Here is a 22,018-nt window from a genome sequence, read left to right as displayed (position 1 = left end):
GCTAAACTCTCTAAATACATACAGGGTGCATTTCTCTCTGTTTTCCTTCTGTCCTGTGCAAGAGTTCAGCTCCACTTTAAATTTTAGATGTTAGACCAAGTGACTCAGGACATTTTTTTTTTCATGGATTAACTACCTAAAGACCGTGTCACACCATTGGGCGTGACCGCGGCTGCAGCGCTGGGTTTTGCAGGAGATCGCGCACACTAATGCGCGCGCATCTCCACTTGGTAGGTGGAGCTCTGCCCCGCCTTCAGCCTCCCAGCGTCGATCGTTGCTCGGAGACTGTTAGATGACGAAACCGCCGTCTATTAGCATAGTACAGTGCTGCGATCTACAGCATTGCTGTACTGGGGACAGCCGTGTGACACAGCTGTCCCCCTGGGAGACACAGGAGCGATCGTCAGTGATAGGCTGAAGTCTATCCCTGCCTATCGCTGTGATAGGCTGACTGAGGGAGGGAGGGAAAATCATAAAAAAAAAATACACAATCAAAATGTGATTTTCCCTCTAAATTTAAAAATATTTTTTTCTCAAAAACTATAAGATCTTTTTTACAAAACTTTTTTCTATTACCAGGGTTATCCTTATTACACACAACACATTTCCCTATCACATACGGGGGCTTTGGAAATCAGAAGTTTGCCGTCTTAAAACAGACGGTATTTGTGATTATTCAGGTTGGAGTAAGGATATGACGTCTCCCACAATGCACCACTGCTAAATATGCGAATCATCCAATGAGGCTCAAACTTCGGCCTCATAGACTTCAATGCAAGTTCGCGAAATGACAAAATTTTGCGTATAAGATTTAAATTTCGTCGAACAATTGTAATAATGATGATGTGGTAAAATATCAGTTTTCACCTTTTATAATTATATTTTTCTTGACATTCCTCTATCCATTCAGAGCTGCTGGCCCCTCCCCCCGCAGTCACCAGGCGCACTACAACATGGTGTGAGTTGTACCTGCAGTCTGGACGGTGATTGTGATGTTCCCGGACCGGCGCTCTCCCATCAGCCTCCAGGCTCCTCGGGGGCTGGGCAGCCACTCCTGGACTCGGCAGTGATAGGTCCCGCTATCCGTCACGTGACCTTGCAGGATCCGCAGCTGGAAGGTGAGTTCCGCGGGGCGCTCGTACTGCAGACGCAGCTTCTCCTCAGGGTAGGTGAATTCCCCTGTGTGGCTGACACTAAGGAGTGGAGAGTCTGGGGCCCCGGGGCCCTGAGCCTTCCACCAGCTGACAGAGAGGGAGGAGCCAGGGGAGGACACTGACACCACCTGGCAGGGCAGGGCGATGGCACAATCCTCCGGCACCTGGAAGGTTAATTTACTGACGTTCAGTTCCAGCCGAACTTCTGAGGAGGAGAAAAGACAGAAACAAAAAACAATAACTAGACACAGTAACTCCAAAACAACTCATCCCATCCCAACATGATGTCATATGTAGGCGGAGTCACTGGCGGGCCAATATCTGCACAATGGCATATCAGCTGGGATTATTTGTACATTACTGACCATCTCTAGTCATGAAGCCTCCAGAGGAATTGCTCTATCCATTCAGATCCCCAGAGCTGCTGGCCCTTCCCCCCAAAGTCACCAGTCGCACTACAATAACCAGCCACACACATGGTGTGAGAGATACCTGCCATCTGGACAGTGACAGAGATGTTCCCGGACCGGCGCTCTCCCATCAGCCTCCAGGCTCCTCGGGGGCTGGGTAGCCACTCCTGGACTCGGCAGTGATAGGTCCCGCTATCCGTCACGTGACCTCGCAGGATCCGCAACTGGAAGGTGAATTCTGCGGGGCGCTCGTACTGCAGACGCAGCTTCTCCTCAGGGTAGGTGAATTCCCCTGTGTGGCTGACACTGAGGAGCGGAGAGTCTGGGGCCCCAGGGCCCTGAGCCTTCCACCAGCCGATAGAGAGGGAGGAGCCAGGGGAGGACACTGACACCACCTGGCAGGGCAGGGCAATGGCACAATCCTCTGGCACCTGGAGGGTTAATTCACTGACATTCAGTTCCAGCCGAACTTCTGAAGAGGAGAAAAGACAGAAAAAAAAAAAACAATAACTGGACAGTAACTCCAAAACAACTCATCCCATCCCAACATGATGTCATATGTAGGCAGAGTCACTGGCGGGCCAATATCTGCACAATGGCATGTCAGCTGGGATTATTTGTACATCATTGACCATCTCTAGGCCTGAAGCCTCCAGAGGAATTGGCGTTCGGGGCTGAAGCTTGCTATCAGAAGTGTGAGGGATGGAAGATGAGGAAAAAGAGAGTCCAAGTGGTTCTCTGTCAGCCATCCCGATCACAGGACCATACTGAACTTTTCTCTCCTCAATAATCTCTGTGAGGCCGGAGTGGTGACAGTTAGGAGGAAGATCTCAAGTCCATGCTGGATCTGGTGACAGCAGAACCTGGACGAGGCCTTCAGACTCTCTGGTCAATGACACCAGATATGGCAAGGCAATGAGCCAGTATAATGGGGAATCTCGGTGACCTGAGCCAAGATGGTGCCATTATTACACCCATTACACAGACTCTACCCCAAGTGGAGCGGCATAAACTGTGGAGGAACTCTACTTATCTTGTTAGTTATTGGGTGGATGCATCTAAAAGAATATAAAACATGCTAAAAACTATAAAAAACTATAAAAAGTAGAGGAAGAGGTTGGCTTATCTCTTCAGGTAACAAAGCCAGTCAAAACGGAATAATCTGAAAGTTTTTTATTGCACAATTAGCACAATGCGTTTTGCAGTTTGTTCCTAGTGGCTGCAGAGTAACAGGTACTCTTATAGGCACTCGTACCTGTTACTCTGCAGCCATTAGGCACAAACTGTTATTGACCTGTGGAAGCAGAATCATCCTGCGAAACGTAATGTTCTAATAGTGCAATAAAAACCTTCCATATTAGTCAGTTTTGACTGGCTTTGACATCTGATGAGGTTAGGCAACCTCTTCCTCTCCTTTTTATAGTTTTTTATAATAGTTTTTTTTTTAGATGCCTTCACCCAATGACTATCCAGCTTACACCTTTGTGGAAAGTTGTATTTTAGTTTTCTCCCCTTGATTTGAGAATTTGCCCGGCCTTTCTCCAACCATTGAGGAGCGTACTACCAGGGTCGGAGCTACCGTAGGAAAAAATGGGCAATTGCCCCAGAGCCTGTAGGGGCCCCCAACTTGTCCCTCCCCCATCTCAGCTGTTGCTCCCCTGGGACTCTGCAGAGTCTGTTAAGTTGGGAGGTGATTGGGGGAGGGTCAGTAGCCAGCTCAGGGGCCCAGGAGGGAGATTTGACTGCAACAAAGGGCCTCTAATGATGCTTTTTGATTGGGGGGTGTCTGTTGGGGGGCCCCCAGGCTAATTTTGCCCTAGGGCCCAATTGTTACTTGAACTGGCCCTACGTACTACCTCACCAGAGAGCAACCACCAAGGCGGTGGATACCCCGACCCGAGTGGAGGCGGGCTTCTTCCATCTGCCTTATTAATGGCTGCAAATATAAGCAACCAAAACTGTGTGAGTATAAGAAGAAGCTGTTATCATTTCAAGGTCTTTGTGGCACTATTGGCTCCTAGCTGGTATCTTCCTTTTTTGGTTTCCCCTTTTCACCAGGATCACCTACTGAGCTTCTTCTTGTCTTGGGTCATCTCAGAATGAAGCTATAGTCAAACCTATGGAAGTCTCCAGAGATCCCACCATCCAATATCTCAGACACTTCACAATCACATTGCCTCCGACCGCTAGTCAATCACATTCCACTGCTTGGGTGGAACGTGATTGGCTGTTATTGGGCATCGAAATGTTCTATAAATTATATCAGCAGATCTTCCAGGCAGCCATTATTATTGCCTCCATCATGTGACACCCTGAAGATGTGCAGAGAACTCTGGGTAATTGGTACATACCTGGTGCTGAGACGGTGAGCTGCAGGAATCCCGACTGGTCAGAGTCCGCCATCTTCCACTCTCCCTCCTGCAGCCGCCATTCCTCCACCTGGCAGAAGTACCTCCCACCATCCTCCTGCCCCACCCCCTGCAGCACCAGGCTGGCATTGCCCCGGCCGGGGGTCACCATACGGAGCCGCCTGCCCAGATCCTCAGAGTATTCGGTCATCCCCTCCCATCCAGCCCGGTGCAGGAGGACGGGGGCGGAGCTGTCCGATACCTGCTGGTACCAGGTGATGGAGAATAGTGATGTGGAGCTGGGTACCACCCCCAGGGGGCAGCGCAACACTACATCCTCCCCTTCCTGGACTGCGGAGCTGACATTCTGTTTAGGGAGCTGCAGAGATGTATCTGTAAGAGAAAAACAAGAAAGGAAGACTGGAAAAATCTATACATCCCTCCATCCATTATCTATCTATCTATCTATCTATCTATCTATCTATCTATCTATCTATCTATCTAATCTCCTATCCAACTATCTATCCATCAAATATCTAACTAACCTTCTATCTATCTATCTATCTATCTATCTATCTATCTATCTACCTCTAACCAGTACCTCCCAACTTTCTGAGATAAGAAAGAGGGACAATTTAAGACACACCCCTGCCACACCCCTAACCACGCCTCTGCCAAACCCCTAGTCACTGATACCAGAAAGAACTCAGAAGCAAAGGATGCAGTTAAAGCGGTATCGTCGCCATAAAAATCAAATTTCAACAGCAAGTGGTCTGAGTGTATTAAGTGATAAAGATGCTAATCCTGCATTCAAAACTTTCAAAACTTTTTCTGCTGTTATGATTTGTAGTTATCACATACTTTAGGAGCACTGGCCCTTTAGTAGTCGGTGCCAAAGAATTGCATGCTGGGGGTTCTTTTTATCTATAATCTATTCCTCCTCTTCCCTTTATTTCCTTGCCAGCTTCTTATCTGAAACCTAATCCCCTACTCACTCGTGTTTACAAGCAAGGCTGAGGTGACTCAGCGATTGGAGGAGACAAGAAAAAAGTAAAGGGCAGAAATGACATCACGAGTTAGCCTTAACTGTGGGCAAAAGACATGGCCCCCACCAGGAACAGAATTCTCGTCATTTACTATATATCATTCACTGAAATCAAAACGTGGACAGTATAATACATGTGTTATGAAAGTAGATCAAGTATTTATCTATTTATATATGTGTTTTTTTTCCTGGCATAGTATGGCTGATCCTACTGCTTTAATATATTATCATAGTACATAATGGGATATTTTGCTCACTGTCCATACACACACTGCCATCTGCTGGCCAAGCTTAGAGTAGCAGCCTGTTACTAGCAGGCATCTTTATTCTACAGTAAATACTGTAGCTACATACCAAAAACATGCTGTATAGCTGCAACACACACTAATACAGTATATGCTGCCCCCTGCCGGACAAAAACTTTTTTTTTTTTTTTTTTTTTTGCTTTCGCTTTTCCTCTTACTGCACGCACTTTCATGTTTCACTTTCCCTCTAACTGCCCGCAAACACAATCCAAATTTACTTACTACAAGAAAATGTATGCGTGCTCAACACCAAGCTTAACCCTTACAAGTCTGGCTGTGCAAATCTGGCTAAATTGGCTTATCATGAGGCATTGCTCATGCACAGGGCCGGCGCTACCATAGAGGCAAAGGAGGCAGCTGCCCCAGGGCCCCAGAGCTTGTAGGGGCCCCCAGTGGCTACAAGAGGAAAAAAAAGTTTTCAAATCGGCCTTATAGTTTTTGAGAAAATTGATTTTAAAGTTTCAAAGGAAAAAAAATACACATTTAAAGGGAACCAGAGAGGAAGCACCCTTGTGTATTTTACCATGTATATCAGTAAGAACATTAGAGAAAACACTTACCATGCTCTCTGTTTCCTCCTCACTGCTAAAAGTGTCTGTTAACAGCAGTCAGAAGAATCCCAGACTGAGCAATTAAATCTGGCTTTGCTGGGAATGATTATTGCTGAGTCATTATAGCAAAGCCACAAGGGGGCAGGCTTGGGCTTGAAATAACACCACAGAATACAGACTTAGCTATAATCTTTCTGTAGCAAAGCTAGACGGAGCAGCCTGACTTCTCAGTCGGGGGTTCTTATCAGAGGTGATTACAGTCAGATTACACAGAGAACAATGAAACAAAGGGCAGATTAGGTGTTTACTGTCATGTTCCCACTGATTTATAAGGTAAAATACAAGAGGGTGCTTCATCTCTGGTTCTCTTTAAAAACCTGCCGACTTTAATGGTTAATAGCAAATCCACCTTAAATGCTAGAAACACTAAATTTGCAGGATATGTTAAGGAGATCATTAGGAATAAGAGGAAAAAACTATTTTTCAAAAAGACCTTATAGTTTTTGAGAAAATCGATTTTAAAGTTTTGAAGGAAAAAAGTACCGGTATACTTTTAAATGCTGTAAATGTCACTTTTAGTAGCAACCCTAACGGTAGTGTAATTTTACATGCATCAAACGAAAGCGCAATAAATTTTCTGACGGGGTTTCCAGGGGGTCTATACGCAGCTGCAGCGCTTTGGCCAGGGATCGCTATACAGCCGCAATATGGCTGTATGAAGATCCCTGGCATTTTTTCCTATTTTCCCAATTTTTTTTTTATGTTTAGTGTGGGAATTAAAAAAAAAAATTATGTGGGGTCCCCCCTCCTGAAACTTTTTAACCCCTTGTCCCCCATGCAGGCTGGGATAGCCAGAATGTGGAGCTCCGACCGATTGGGACTTCACACCTTGACTATACCAGCTGCAAAAAAGGTCCCTTAATGCCGATTTTTGTTCCGTGGTATATGTTGGGGGGGGGCCCCAGGTTTATTTTGCCCTGGGGCCCCATTGTTGCTTAAACCGGCCCTGCTCATGCAAAAATGCATTTGCTTTCGCATGCCATACTTTGCAGGGTCAAAAACTAATACCGCGAAGCGGTTGCCCTGCGGGTATTAGTTCATGCTACATAGCACTATCCAGGAGCGCCACGGGGAGGCTTCCCAATGCCCCCATACAACCGGGGGGACTGCGGGGCCCCAGGCTCTCTCACTGCCTAGGGACCACAGTGTTACCCCAGAGGGGGAGGCTGGGTGGAGCGGACGACTATTAGTTTTTGACCCTGCAAAGTTTGGCATGCGAAAGCAAATGCATTTTTACATGAGCAATGCCTCATGATAAGCCAATTTAGCCAGATTTGCACAGCCAGACTTGTAAGGGTTAAGCTTGGTGTTGAGCACGCATACATTTTCTTGTAGTAAGCACAATCCAAATTTACCCCGTTCACTGCCTACAGCCTACACGTACCTAAATTATTGCCTGCACATATCTCTTCAGTTTCGGATCTTCAAGGAATTCTAGCCAAATTATTTTCTGAATAGAGTATAGAAACGGATGGAGCCCCTGAGGATTTTATTTACCTCACTTCCTGTCCTGGTGACACCACAGGAAGTGACCCTCATCAATGAGCTCATCAATGTTGAAGCACGTGGCAAGGAGCAGGCGATCTCCTCCATCCTTGTTCCATCAGATGTACATTTCAGCAGAGCACGTACCGGGGGGCCGCAGGGCCTAGGGTGGGCGGACATGATGGGGTGAAACTTGCCTCCATCCTGGCAGGGGTTAAAATCCCTGTGTGACGGGAATTGGTGGCTGGCCAATGGGGAGAGAAAGGGGGCTGGACGGGCGGGAAAAGGGGATTCAAATAGGGTGGGTGGAGCAAGGCCCACAGAGATTCTTCGCGGCGGGGGCCGGTACTAGGTGCTGCATTCCCTACGGTTAATAATACTTTTAATTTGTACCTCCAGACCCCTCCCCCAATTTTCTATTATTGTTAGTTATTCAATAAAGACTAAGGGCTGCTTTGGCCTTTAATTTTTCCACGGTAAATTGCAGTCCTGTGTCTTTGTCATGTTGGGTGGGGCTGGGTGAAGTATCTAGAGATGAGCGTAATGACTTAATTACGATTTCGCGAAATTTCGTGTAATTAGTATAATTACGATTATGGCCATAAGTACATAATCGTAATGAAGAAGGATTTCGCGAAATTCCGCGTAAGCGTAATTTTCGCGTAATTTTCGCATTACAGTGGGTATCGCGAAATTACGTTTGCCTTGCATGCAACCGTTTGTAAGCGTAGTTTACACCCTTGAACTGCGCATGCTTAGTTTTTACATTATTTAACGCGAAAAAGCGTTTATATGCGAAAATTTGTTAGTGTTCGTCTGACTACCGCTGATTCGCTTCTGATTGGCTAATGTGAACAAGTAATTTTTTATAGCTAACAAGTAATTGCGAAATTCGCAAAATTACGAAGAAATGCGAAATTACGGTATGGTTTAACGCGAAATTACGTTATGGTTTAACGCGAAATTACGCTATGAACGAAACGCGAAATTACGCGTTGAAAATTACGCTTACGGTATTTTCAATTACGATTTTAATGGCAATTACGCTACCATAATTTCGCATCGTAATAGCAAATTTCGCATGCGTAATTATAGTAACGCAAAATTTCGAAAATAATAATAATAATGATAATAGTTTATGCCCTCATCATGTAAGGGTGGAGTATCCTCTAACCTGAAGCCCTGAATGTGATCCGCGTGGCTCCGGATCTCCTCTCTCCCAGTTTGGTCCAACCACTCTGTTCCTCCAATAGCCATTCTTCTACCACACAGCTGAAGGCCCCCACCTGCCCAGGTCCAGGTCTCAGAAGCCTCAAGAAGAAGGTGTCACGGCCAGATCGTCCAGCGATAAAACGGGCATGAGATGGATGGATGATCACACCTTCACCGTCTACTCTCAGAATTTCCACCAAAGATGAGGATGTGGGTGGTTGGAAAAACCAGGTGACATTGAGGCTGGTGCCTGGAGTCCATGCCAGGATTCTACAGGAGGTCACCATGGCCTCATCCTGGCCAGGGGTCAGCTGCAATGTAACAGTTAACAGTCATGGCGCTGAACTAGCTGCCACGGCACACATGAGCTCCCAGCTCTCTGATACTTTGATACTTTACTTTGCTTCATTTCGCTTCCCTTAGCCAGTTTTCTTTTGTTTTCTAGTATGTAGTTAGTAGTAGTAGTTAGTTTTAGATAGTTTTTAGTTTTTTTTTCTAGGTAGCCCAGCCACCTACCTCCACCAAGATCGCCACCCGCTACAGCCCCCCCGGGCGTCAGGCTCCCAGCAGCGGCCAAGCATCAGGCAAGACACCGCCGAACCTCCTACAGCAGCCGACTACTTCTTCACGCCGCCAGTGCCCTCCTACAGAGCGGTCCGGGATCCACTCTCGCCGGCGACTCGGGCCCTGCCAGGCCACCCACGCAGCTAGCGTATAGGGAACGGATCTCCCCGCTGCGCAGAGAGTCCTCCCCGGCAAGTCTGACGCTAGCGCCAGCAGCCCTGTCCGGCCACGGCCTCCTGGATATTCCCCCCGGCTGCCGTCCATCACACTCCGCTCGGCCATCACACTCCGCTCGAGGCAGCTCAGGTCAGCTGCGCGGTCTACGCAACCCCAGAGCAGCTGCTGCCCACGTGCTGTCCACGTGCTCCTCCACCAACACATCTGCTGGCGCTGACCATCCGCTGACCATCCACGGCCGGGCACCAGCTCAAGCTCACCCGCACCGGCACCAAGAACGTGAGGAGGCCACCCACGTGGAGCAACCCGGTCTGCAGCTCCACGGATGCCCGGACGCAGTGCTCTAGCCCAGACCGCTCCTCAGCCGACATCTGGCTGTACTTGCGGCCCACCGCCTCCTGCACTTCCAAGGTAGCCGAAACAACATCTCAGGAGGCTACCTCTCACAGCGGATCCGACTTTCCACTGCACCAAGACTCCTGCCACCAGGTGAGACTTCTGGTTCTGGGCCCCGCCACACATTCCGGGGGCCTCTGTGGGAACTGCTGGGTACTGGGGCCGGATCAGCACTGGGATCAGCTGAGTGCACCTATCACTGCCTTTTGCACTGCTGTGGGCATCTAAGGTGCACTGCTGCCAGTTTATGGATTGTGCTGCACTGCTGAAAGGGGCTGTTGGTTGTTTTTAGGTGCGTGCGATGGTGTCCCACTGATGTTATCTGATGTTATCTAGTGCACATTCCTTTGCACCCGGGGCACTCTGCGGTTGGGCTGTTGTTGTACATGCCTCCTACATCTGGGTCACACTGCTGCCAATAGACTGTTATTGCACTCGCCTCCACATCTGCGTCGCACGGCGGATGGACTGTTATTGCACATGCCCCTTACGTCTGTGTCACACTGCTGCTGAAGGTCCGTTATTGCACTCTCCTCGTACATCTGGGTCGCACTGCTGATGGACTGTTACCACACATGCCCCTTACATCTGTGTCACTGCGGATGGACTGTTATTGCACATGCCCCTTACATCTGTGTCACACTGCTGATGGACTGCTATTGCACATGCCCCTTACATCTGTGTCACACTGCTGATGGACTGTTAATTGCACATGCCCCTTACATCTGTGTCGCACTGCGGATGGACTGTTATTGCACATGCCCCTTACATCTGTGTCACACTGCTGATGGACTGTTATTTGCACATGCCCCTTACATCTGTGTCGCACTGTGGATGGACTGTTACTGCACATGCCCCTTACATCTGTGTCACACTGCTGATGGTCTGTTGCACATGCCCCTTACATCTGTGTCGCACTGCGGATGGACTGTTATTGCACATGCCTCTTACATCTGTGTCACGCTGCTGATGGACTGTTATTGCACATGCCCCTTACATCGGTGTCACACTGCTGATGGACTGTTATTGCACATGCCCCTTACATCTGTGTCACACCACTGATGGACTGTTATTGCACATGCCTCTTACATCTGTGTCACACTGCTGATAGACTGTTATTGCACTCGCCTCTTACATCTGTGTCAACTGCTGATAGACTGTTATTGCACTCGCCTCTTACATCTGTGTCACACTGCTGATAGTCAGTTATCGCACTCGCCTGCACAAGTTTTGCTTACCATCCATGCCCCATATGCTACCCCTCCCCCCTCGTACCACCTACTCCAGAGCTCAGCTCCTGAAATGGGAACATATCACAGCCGCACACCCGGAGGACGGGCTCTTGTACAACTCTGTTGGGAGCCACGTCCAGGAAATCACTGCTTCTGCGCCCTGGCCTCCCTTTAGCCAGCGCCGCAGGGGCTGTCGTTCAGGCGTCCGGGCGAGGCTGAAGAGGAGGGGCCTGCGGTCAGCCATCCCTGCGGTCCTCCTCGCTAACGTCCGCTCCCTCCCCAACAAGCTAGATGAGCTGAGACTCCTCAGCGACAAGAGGGAACTCGGTAACAACACCCCAGTCTTTTGCTTTACTGAAACGTGGCTCCACGACGACATCCCTGAGAGTGCCCTCCAGCTCCCAGGTTTCAGCCTCATCCGAGCAGATCGGGACAGCACCCTCTCTGGGAAGAAGAAAGGGGGTGGCATCTGCTTCTACGTCAGCTCCGCCTGGTGCTCAAACACCTCTGTACTGGCCAAGAAATGCACACCAGAACTTGAACTCCTCCTCATCAATTGCAGGCCAACCTACTCGCCCAGGGAGTTCTCCTCCTACGTCCTCGTGGGTGTGTATATCCCTCCTGATGCAGAGGTAAATGCTGCCCTGCGTGATCTCAGTGATACCATCATGCAGTGGGAGACGGCCCTCCCGGACTCGCTGTTCATTATCTTGGGGGATTTTAACAAGGCAAACCTCCGCAAAGAGCTGCCCCGCTTCCATCAGCACATCACCTGCCCCACCAGGAGTGCCAACACCCTCGACCATTGCTACACGGCCCTGAAGGATGCATACAAAGCGACACCGTGGGCAGCCCTAGGCTCATCTGACCACTGCATCATCCACCTGGTACCTACTTATAAAAGGCGCCTGGAAACCTCAAAACCTGTCACTAAGTCCTCCAAAGTGTGGTCAAGTGAGGCTAAACTTCAACTTCAGGCCTGCCTTGACTGCACAGACTGGAAGGCGCTGGAATCGCCTAACCTGGACGAGTGGGCAGACAATGTATCCTCGTACATTAGCTTCTGTGAGGACTCCTGTATCCCAACAAAAACCTTCAAACTGTATCCAAATGATAAACCGTGGTTCTCAAAAAGACTACGACAACTACGTCGTAGCAAAGAAGCCGCACATAAGTCCGGCAACCAGGTGGAATACAAGAAGGCAAGAAACGACCTAAACAGAGAACTGAGGTCCGCTAAGAGGGGCTACGCGGAAAAGCTGGAACAGAACCTCTCCTCAAACGACTCACGAGCCGTGTGGAAGGGACTGAAGGCTGCCACCAACTACAAGCCCCCCCCTCAGCACGCCACACCGAGCTCTGAGCTTGCCGAGAGTCTCAGTGACTTCTACTGCAGATTCGAGAGTCAGCCAGCACCTGCAGGACTCCCACAGCCACCTGCACAATCTGCCACGGTAGCCCTAGGCCCTTACTCACCCCCACCATCAGTGAGGGAGGAGGATGTACTGAAACACTTGCTAAGGCTAAATGCTAGGAAAGCCTCAGGTCCGGACGGTGTGTCGCCAGCCTGCCTGAAAACCTGTGCTCGCCAGCTCGCTCCCACCCTCTCTTCCATCTTCACGAGGTCCCTCCAGGAAGGCAAAGTTCCTGCGTGCTTTAAGAGGTCTGCCATTATCCCGGTCCCCAAAAAGCAGGGCATCCTCGACCTCAACAACTTCAGGCCCGTGGCACTTACATCCGTGATCATGAAAGCTTTTGAAAGCATGGTGCTACCTCTCCTTAAGCACTCTACTGAGGGACTGCTGGACCCGCACCAGTTCGCGTACAGAGCGAACAGGTCCACAAATGACGCCATCAACATCTGCTTGGAGCACGTCTATGATCACCTGGATAGACCGGACTCCTACGCCAGGATCCTCCTACTGGACTTCAGCTCAGCATTCAATACTATCAGCCCTAAAATACTTCAGGACAATCTCGCTGCGCTAGGAGTCCACCCCACCCTACGCCTGTGGATCACGGACTTCCTCACCAACAGGTCCCAGGTCGTTAGGTTAGGCACCATCTCCTCACAACCTAGGATCACCAACACAGGGGCCCCACAAGGCTGTGTCCTGTCGCCGTTCCTGTTCTCTCTGTATACGAACAATTGCAAATCCACTTCGGACTCGGTAAAAGTAATCAAATTTGCCGATGACACGACCATTGTGGGTCTCATCACCAAAAACGATGAGAAGGCGTACCGCCACCAGGTCGAAAGCATATGCAGCTGGTGCAGAGAGAACGGTTTGGTCCTAAACACAGCAAAAACGGTGGAGATGATTGTTGATTTCAGGAGGAGCGCTTCTACCCCGCCTCCAATCCACATGGATGGCATGGAAGTGGAAAGAGTCCCCAGTGTCCGCCTACTGGGCACAACTATCTCCAATGACCTGAGGTGGAACACCAACACGACCTCAACACAGAGGAAAGCCCAACAGAGACTTTTCTTTCTCCGCCAACTGAAAAAGTTCGGTATGGCCCAAAAACTGCTGACAAATTTCTACTCAGCCACGATCGAATCCGTCCTATGCTCTTCCATCCTGGTCTGGTACACCAGCTCCTCCGCCAGCGACAAGCTCAAACTGCAGAGGGTCATCAAATCTGCAGAGAGGATCATCGGAAGATCCCTTCCCACTCTGGACCTCCTCTACCACTCCAGGCTGAACACCAGAGCATTAAAGATCGCCAACGACCCCTCACACCCAGGCTACCGCTTCTTTAATCAGCTCCCCTCGAGCCGGAAGCTCCGGTTCCGATCCATCTACACCAGGACCTCAAGACATAAGAACAGTTTCTTTCCCTCTGCTGTCAACCTCCTGAACTCTCGCCATGGAAATGCCTATCCCCACCCCAAAATACCAAGACGCACTGAGGCACTTTGCACATAGCTCAAGCGTACTTTTTTTGGTTGTTTTTTTATTGTATTGTAACTTATGCCATTGTCTCCCTCTGCATACATGTTCTTTAATGCTCTGTTTTTCTGTATAATGTTCTGTTACTACTGCATGTCCTCTATCTGTAACTACTGTGTACCGTGTATCAGTACCCTGTAAGTGCCAAGCCCAATTCCGGGCACGACCCAGTCGTGCTTGGCGAAATAAAGTTTCTGATTCTGATTCTGTATCAGAGGTGGCGTCCAGTTGTAGCTTCAGATCTGCAGAAGAGGAAAGAAGGAGGCCACCATAAGTGATGTCCTCACATGCAGTTTATCTTCTAAGTTGGGTGGTGGCACATCATCAGGGAGGACAGAAACCTGTCTACACATTATTTGGACACGTATGGGGACATGGTCAGGAACTGTGACCGTACCTGGCAGCTGGACATGTATAGAGGACACTGTCAGGAACTGTGACCCTACCTGGTAGCTGGACATGTATGGAGGACACTGTCTGGAACTGTGACCCTACCTGGTAGCTGGACACATATGGAGGACACTGTCAGGAACTGTGACCGTACCTGGTAGCTGGACATGTATGGTGGACACTGTCAGGAACTGTATGGTGGACACTGTCAGGAACTGTGACCATACCTGGTAGCTGGATATGTATGGTGGACACTGTCAGGAACTGTGACCGTACCTGGTAGCTGGACATGTATGGTGGACACTGTCAGGAACTGTGACCGTACCTGGTAGCTGGACATGTATGGTGGACACTGTCAGGAACTGTATGGTGGACACTGTCAGGAACTGTGACCATACCTGGTAGCTGGATATGTATGGTGGACACTGTCAGGAACTGTGACCGTACCTGGTAGCTGGACATGTATGGTGGACACTGTCAGGAACTGTTACCGTACCTGGTAGCTGGACATGTATGGAGGACACTGTCAGGAACTGTGACCGTACCTGGTAGCTGGACATGTATGGAGGACACTGTCAGGAACTGTTACCGTACCTGGTAGCTGGACATGTATGGAGGACACTGTCAGGAACTGTGACCGTACCTGGTAGCTGGACATGTATGGAGGACACTGTCAGGAACTGTGACCGTACCTGGTAGCTGGACATGTATGGTGGACACTGTCAGGAACTGTGACCGTACCTGGTAGCTGGACATGTATGGTGGACACTGTCAGGAACTGTGACCGTACCTGGTAGCTGGACATGTATGGTGGACACTGTCAGGAACTGTGACCGTACCTGGTAGCTGGACATGTATGGAGACGATGTTGGAGGACTTGACAGCTATGGCTGCCCCGTTCTGCAGGTTCAGGACCTCAATGATGCACTGGTAAGATCCCGCCTGCTGTCTCTGGATGTTGTGTATCCTCAGGGTGGATGAGGTTCCAGATACCGAGAATTGTGCCTTCCCCTGGAAGTTGGGCAGTGACTCGCCCCAGGTCAGGCTTCCCTTCCAAGACCCCTGAATGAGGCTCTGGTAAGTACCACGTTGGTCGGTTAAAGGCTGGAAGCTCCATGACCAAGTGAGGACTTTATTCTGCAGTCTTAATCCTGTGGCTTTGCAGTTGAGAGTGGCCATGTCACCCAGCGTGGCCTTGGAGTTCCGAGACATGAGTGTGACTGCAAGGGTGGAGTCTGTGGAGAGAGGAGGGTGGAGAGTCATGAGTGAGACTGTGAGGGTGGAGTCTGTGGAGAGAGGAGGGCGGAGAGACATGAGTGAGACTATGAGGGTGGAATCTGTGGAGAGAGGAGGGTGGAGAGTCATGAGTGAGACTGTGAGGGTGGAGTCTGTGGAGAGAGGAGGGTGGAGAGTCATGAGTGTGACTGCGAGGGTGGAGAGTCATGAGTGTGACTGCGAGGGTGGAGTCTGTGGAGAGAGGAGGGTGGAGAGTCATGAGTGTGACTGTGAGGGTGGAGTCTGTGGAGAGAAGAGGGTGGAGAGTCGTGAGTGAGACTGTGAGGGTGGAGTCTGTGGAGAGAGGAGGGTGGAGAGACATGAGTGTGACTGTGAGGGTGGAGTGTGTGGAGAGAGGAGGGTGGAGACTGGAGAGTCATGAGTGAGACTGTGATGGTGGAGTCTGTGGAGAGAGGAGGGTGGAGAGTCATGAGTGTGACTGCGAGGGTGGAGTCTGTGGAGAGAGGAGGGTGGAGAGTCATGAGTGTGACTGTGAGGGTGGAGTCTGTGGAGAGAAGAGGGTGGAGAGTCGTGAGTGAGACTGTGAGGGTGGAGTCTGTGGAGAGAAGAGGGCAGAGAGTCATGAGTGAGGGTGGAGTCTGTGGAGAGAGGAGGGTGGAGAGACATGAGTGAGACTGTGAGGGTGGAGTCTGTGGAGAGACATGAGTGAGACTGTGAGGGTGGAGTCTGTGGAGAGAGGAGGGCGGAGAGTCATGAGTGAGGGTGGAGTCTGTGGAGAGAGGAGGGCGGAGAGACATGAGTGAGACTGTAAGGGTGGAGTCTGTGGAGAGAGGAGGGCGGAGAGACATGAGTGAGACTGAGGGTGGAGTCTGGAGAGAGGAGGGTGGAGAGTCATAAGTGAGACTGTGAGGGTGGAGTCTGTGGAGAGAGGAGGGCGGAGAGTCATGAGTGAGGGTGGAGTCTGTGGAGAGAGAAGGACGGAGAGTCATGAGTGTGACAGTGAGGGTGGAGTCTGTGGAGAGAGGAGGGTGGAGAGTCATGAGTGAGGGTGGAGTCTGTGGAGAGAAGAGGGGAGAGAGTCATGAGTGAGGGTGGAGTCTGTGGAGAGAGGAGGGTGGAGAGTCATGAGTGAGGGTGGAGTCTGTGGAGAGAGGAGGATGGAGAGACATGAGTTGTGACTAACAAGGTATTACAGTGAATAGCAGGCTCTATTGACGGAGGGACAATTGGAAACAATGAAAACCCCATGGACCTTTGCTCAACTATATGTAGGGGGCCTCCAGACATGCAGCCAGTGCTGGGTGTTGTTCTTAGAAAGCCAAGCATGCTTTGCACACCTAACATCATGGCTGCACACATGAAAGACACGCCTATAAGGATCTGTAATGTGCTGCGCATACTGAAGGGACCCCTCTACAGGGATGCACATCATTAAATAGGGTGGGCTGCCACTCCCTGTCCCCCCCTCTGGTTCTTTCAACTATTAATGACATCATCATCAGGTGACACCTCATAAGTTATCCTCAGCTGTATGCCTCTTCCATTGTCAGCTAAGGACCACCCCCTACTCCCCACAGCCACTCCCACCGCAAGCCTGATTTAAACAGAAGAAATACATCATGATTTCTGATTAAAAGGTTGTTTTATGTGTTTGCTTCTCCAACCAGAACTTTTGCTTCAGTTTTATCTGGAGAAGAGTAGACTGAAGCCTTGTGAACATGCTGGATGGCTCTTGGCCGAGGCAGCCGGCAGGGCCCCCTCTTTCCTGTATATGCCCCCGACCATCCCCAAGAGATCCGGAATCCCACAGCTCAGCGCAGACCAAGGGCACTGCTCTCCATCTCACTCTGACTGCTCTGTCGTGTATTGCGTCATTATCTCTCTTATCTATTGTCTGTGCTCCTGTTGTACAGGAAATGGGGGAAAACCCGCTACAGAAGGACCACGGACAGAAATAAAACCTGGCTAATACTCCCCTCACTGTGGCTGGAATGGACACCTTAATGGACGTTTGTGACGTGGGTGGGGATTATGATCTGAGTGTAGGATGATAGTAGTGCGTAATCAGCGATAACCACCCCTGAAAACTGCATGTCAATATGATCAGTAGTTCCAGAAATACAGGCTGATGAAGTCATAGACTAATTGTAACGTTTGCAGAATCGTTTTCACGGTCAGCGCACAAGATGCGCACTGACACAGCGAAAACCCTCCACAAGCATATAATTGGGTGAACCCAGGCTAGGTGCAATGCACCAGCAGAGGGCAATTCCCACCGGCAGATGGCGCTGTGGAGTGCCCACGAGCACAGCCTCTGCACAGCCACAAATGCCAGATGGGCATTGTACAGATCTAAGACAATGCGGGGCTGAACAGCCCTTAAAGAAAAAGAGCACAGATACAGGATGAATGTGTGTTCACCAATCTAGTCGCGACCCTGCGACGGTGAACACACATCAGCAGAAACAAAAGCAAGAACGCGATCGCGAGAAAGGCGATCGCCAGAAGTGACACAAGACTGATCAGAACAGAACTCAAGAGTAGCAAAGGCACAGCAAACGACAATGAGAAAATAACAAAAATAACAAACGTGAACTAAACGCGAACACCGCACTCATTCGCAACAGCGAACGCGCTTACAGCGCGATCTCCGCACGTTAAGCGCAACAGAGACAAGCACGCCTAACTAACCACCGACAGACAAACACGAAACAGAGGACATGAGTGCTTGCTTAACGGTTACCTCACCGAGCCTACAGCAAGCGTTCGTATCAGACAAGACAGGCAAACGGAAAACAGGAATAAGAGAGGAGAGATCCATTGCTCTTTCCGTCAGAGCGAGTGTGATCCGGGTTTAGGAACACAGATCAGAAGGATCCACAGCCGCTACCGCCAGGGGCTAGTGCGATCCAAGCAAGACAGGCAGATGAGATAGCCGGTAGCAACCGCTGCTCCAGCTATACTCCAAGAAAGCAGATCAGAAGGATTCACAGCCGCTACCGCTAGGGGCTAGTGTGATCCAAGCAAGACAGGCAGATGAGATAGCCGGTAGCAACCGCTGCTCCAGCTATACTCCAAGAAAGCAGATCAGAAGGATCCACCGCCGCTACCGCTAGGGGCTAGTGGCATCCAAGCAAGACAGGCAGATGAGATAGCAGGTAGCAACCGCTGCTCCAGCTATACTCCAAGAAAGCAGATCAGAAGGATCCACAGCCACTACCGCTAGAGGCTAGTGCGATCCAAACAAGATAAACAGAAGGGGCTACCAGTAGCAACCGCTGCTCTGGTTAGCACCCCCAGACAGACAGAACGATTTCCTGACGCCCACTGTTGGCGACAGGACAATCGCAGCAGAGAGGCAATACAGACAAAACAGATAACAATCTAACTGCACTAGGGAAGCTGCCCAGTGCAGTCCCAAGAATTACTCTAAGATAACTTTGACAAGAAATAGCATGGCTGACACTCTAGGAGTGTTTCAACAAACCCTGAAGGGATGACCAGCAAAGGACTCTGGGAAAACATAGCTTTTTATACTGCCAGCCTACAAAGGAGGCAGCTAGGTGATTTGTATAGCCAATGTATGCAAATCCCTCAGCAGCAGAACAGGTCTGGAACTTGCAAAGAAAAGACAGTTCTCTCTTCCAGAGACCTGCAGCCCACAGACTAGAGGAATGGTCAAACAGCTGTCTGCCTGTGCAGCCAGCTGAGCAGATCATTACACTAATGTTCACTTTTCTTGCCAAGGCCAGTTCTAGCCCCACCCCCTGCCAGGCACGGAACCAGCAGCTCTTACCAAGGCGCTGGACGCGCAGCTGGACGGTGTTGCTCTCAGTGGTGGTAACGCTCTCCTTTCCCCCATCATAGTTTTGCGTTGTGTGATTGACCCGGCAGACATATTGTCATGCGTCCGCCTCCACCACATCGTCCAGCATCAGCGTGGCGATTCCAGAACTCTCCTTCTCGACTATTAGGAGGCCTCTGCTGTGGCGGCTCTTGTACTCCTCCCCCACCACCAGCTGTCCGTCCTGCAGCATGGAGGCCACGTGAGTCCCACGACCTGATGCCACTGTGTGGAACCAACTGAAGGAACCTGGGGGAGGGGCTGACGAAACAGAACATGGAAACTTCACCGACTCTCCTTCATTGACCTGAGGTGACTCTAGTCCCAGCTTCACCACCGGCGACACGATCTCTACATCGAGAGGGACACAGAAGTGCGCAGACAGGTGAAATACGTGGCATGTGGAAACAGTATCAATAATATCATGAAAAATATTAACTAAAATAATGAGCTGTGTATTCCAATAGCTCAAACCTCCCAAAAACTAAAAAATGTCAAAGTCCAACCCAAAACTGAATGAGGCAAATTCTGAAAGCAATCCCACGGAATATTGTAAATTATAAGTATTAGGTCTGGATATTGACGATAAAGACCTCTATGTAGCTATGGATGGAGACCATTGCAGCCTGCTACTTCTTGTTATCAGACTGAGGTCTTACAATTGCTTACAGTCACTTCCTGTTAGCAGACGGAGGTCTTACAATTGGTCACACCTACTTCCTGTTAGCAGACTGAGGTCTTACAATTGCTTACAGTCACTTCCTGTTAGCAGACTGAGGTCTTACAATTGGTCACACCTACTTCCTGTTAGCAGACCGAGGTCTTACAATTGCTCACACCTACTTCCTGTTAGCAGACTGAGGTCTTACAATTGCCCACAACCTCTTCCTGTTAGCAGACTGAGGTCTTACAATTGCCTACATCCTCTTCCTGTTAGCAGACTGAGGTCTTACAATTGGTCACACCTACTTCCTGTTAGCAGACTGAGGTCTTACAATTGTTCACACCTACTTCCTGTTAGCAGACTGAGGTCTTACAGTTGCTCATACTTACTTCCTGTTAGTAGACTGGAGTCTTACAATGGCTCACACCTACTTCCTGTTAGCAGACTGAGGTCTTACAGTTGCTCATACTTACTTCCTGTTAGTAGACTGGAGTCTTACAATGGCTCACACCTACTTCCTGTTAGCAGACTGAGGTCTTACAATTGCTCACACCTACTTCCTGTTAGCAGACTGAGGTCTTACAATTGCTCCCACCTACTTCCTGTTAGCAGACTTGAGGTCTTACAATTGCTCACACCTACTTCCTGTTAGCAGACTTGAGGTCTTACAATTGCTCACACCTACTTTCTGTTAGCAGACTGAGGTCTTACAATGTCTCATGCCTACTTCCTTTCCTAATCAATGCTAAAAATATATAATGTGATGTCATGGTTGATATATAATATTCTGACCACCTTATCTCCGTAATTTATACATTCTGGGATATTTATAGCTTATCTCCCTAATTTATACATTCTACATTTTATGGCTTTTTCTATCAGAGCCTGGCACTGAACGCTGCTATTGTTTCCCAGAATTCCACACTCTCCAGCTCTGATTCTATGATGTCTATATCATCTATTTCTGTATCAGACCATGTGAAACACACAAGGAACTCCTCTCAGCATTGTTTTGTATAATTATGATTATGTCTTTGTGTTTTATACGCTCACCTGGCAGTTTCACCTCCACAGAGGTTGGTTTAGTCACATGCCTCTTCTTGCTGGTCTCCTCGGTGACCTCACAGGAGTACGAGCCCCCATCTTCTAACCTCACCCGACTGATCTGTAGAGTCCAGGATGTCAGGTTCCTCCTCTGCAGAGCCAGTCTGGTGTCATAATCCTTCCTTAGTGTGGCCACCCCAGACACTCCCCAAACTGCCACAATGTCACCACCTTGGAGCCAAGAGACCTGGAACTGTCCACTGTCAGGACTTAGGTGGGTGATGGAGCAGATGACCTTTAGGGGCCACCCTTCAGTGAGGACTGAGTCTGAAGCTTCAATACGGACTTCAAAATCTTCACCTAGAACGAGACATAACATTAGCTATAATCCAGGACAAGATACCAGAGACAGGACAGGAGGATTCCACCACAATACAGCTAACAGAACGTCCCATTCCTTTTGTGGAGGAGGGATCTTGGACCACCCATGCCCAGTGAAGTATCTGTGACCGCATTTGGGGGAAGGTCGGTCACACACATGGTGGGAGGGGTCTGAGTCAGACCACATGTGGTGGTGAGAGGAATCTGTGACCACATGTAATGGGAAGGATAGTCACACACATGGTGGGAAGGATCTGAGAAGATACGTGATGAGAAGGATAATCACAAACATGGAAGGAAGGATTTGTGTCCACACATGGACATGGTGGAAGGTTGTGACCTACCAGACAGATAAAGGGAATGTTAGCTTACCCAGAAGTGTTCAACTAACCATCAAAGATAACTCCAACTGTCTGACTTGTAGGTTTTCGAGATTACAGAGGAACCCGGGGTAACTGCTAGGCAACTGAAAGCCTGCCTCACATAGAGTCCATCATGATTGAACAGAGATGGTGTGTATGGCAGGGTAGAAAAGTAAAAACCACTGCACTCCCCCCAAAACATTG

General features: G+C 49.5%; 1 pseudogene; it reads right to left on the bottom strand.

The window, feature by feature from the left end:
* Window positions 1–22,018, bottom strand: part of LOC137545314 (immunoglobulin superfamily member 3-like) — a 37,415-nt pseudogene that overhangs the window by 2,366 nt on the left and 13,031 nt on the right.

This window comes from Hyperolius riggenbachi, chromosome 2, assembly GCF_040937935.1.
Source record: "Hyperolius riggenbachi isolate aHypRig1 chromosome 2, aHypRig1.pri, whole genome shotgun sequence".
Lineage (NCBI taxonomy): Eukaryota > Metazoa > Chordata > Amphibia > Anura > Hyperoliidae > Hyperolius > Hyperolius riggenbachi.
Note: the sequence above shows the minus strand (reverse complement) of the source record. Positions and strands in the feature narration are given on the sequence as shown.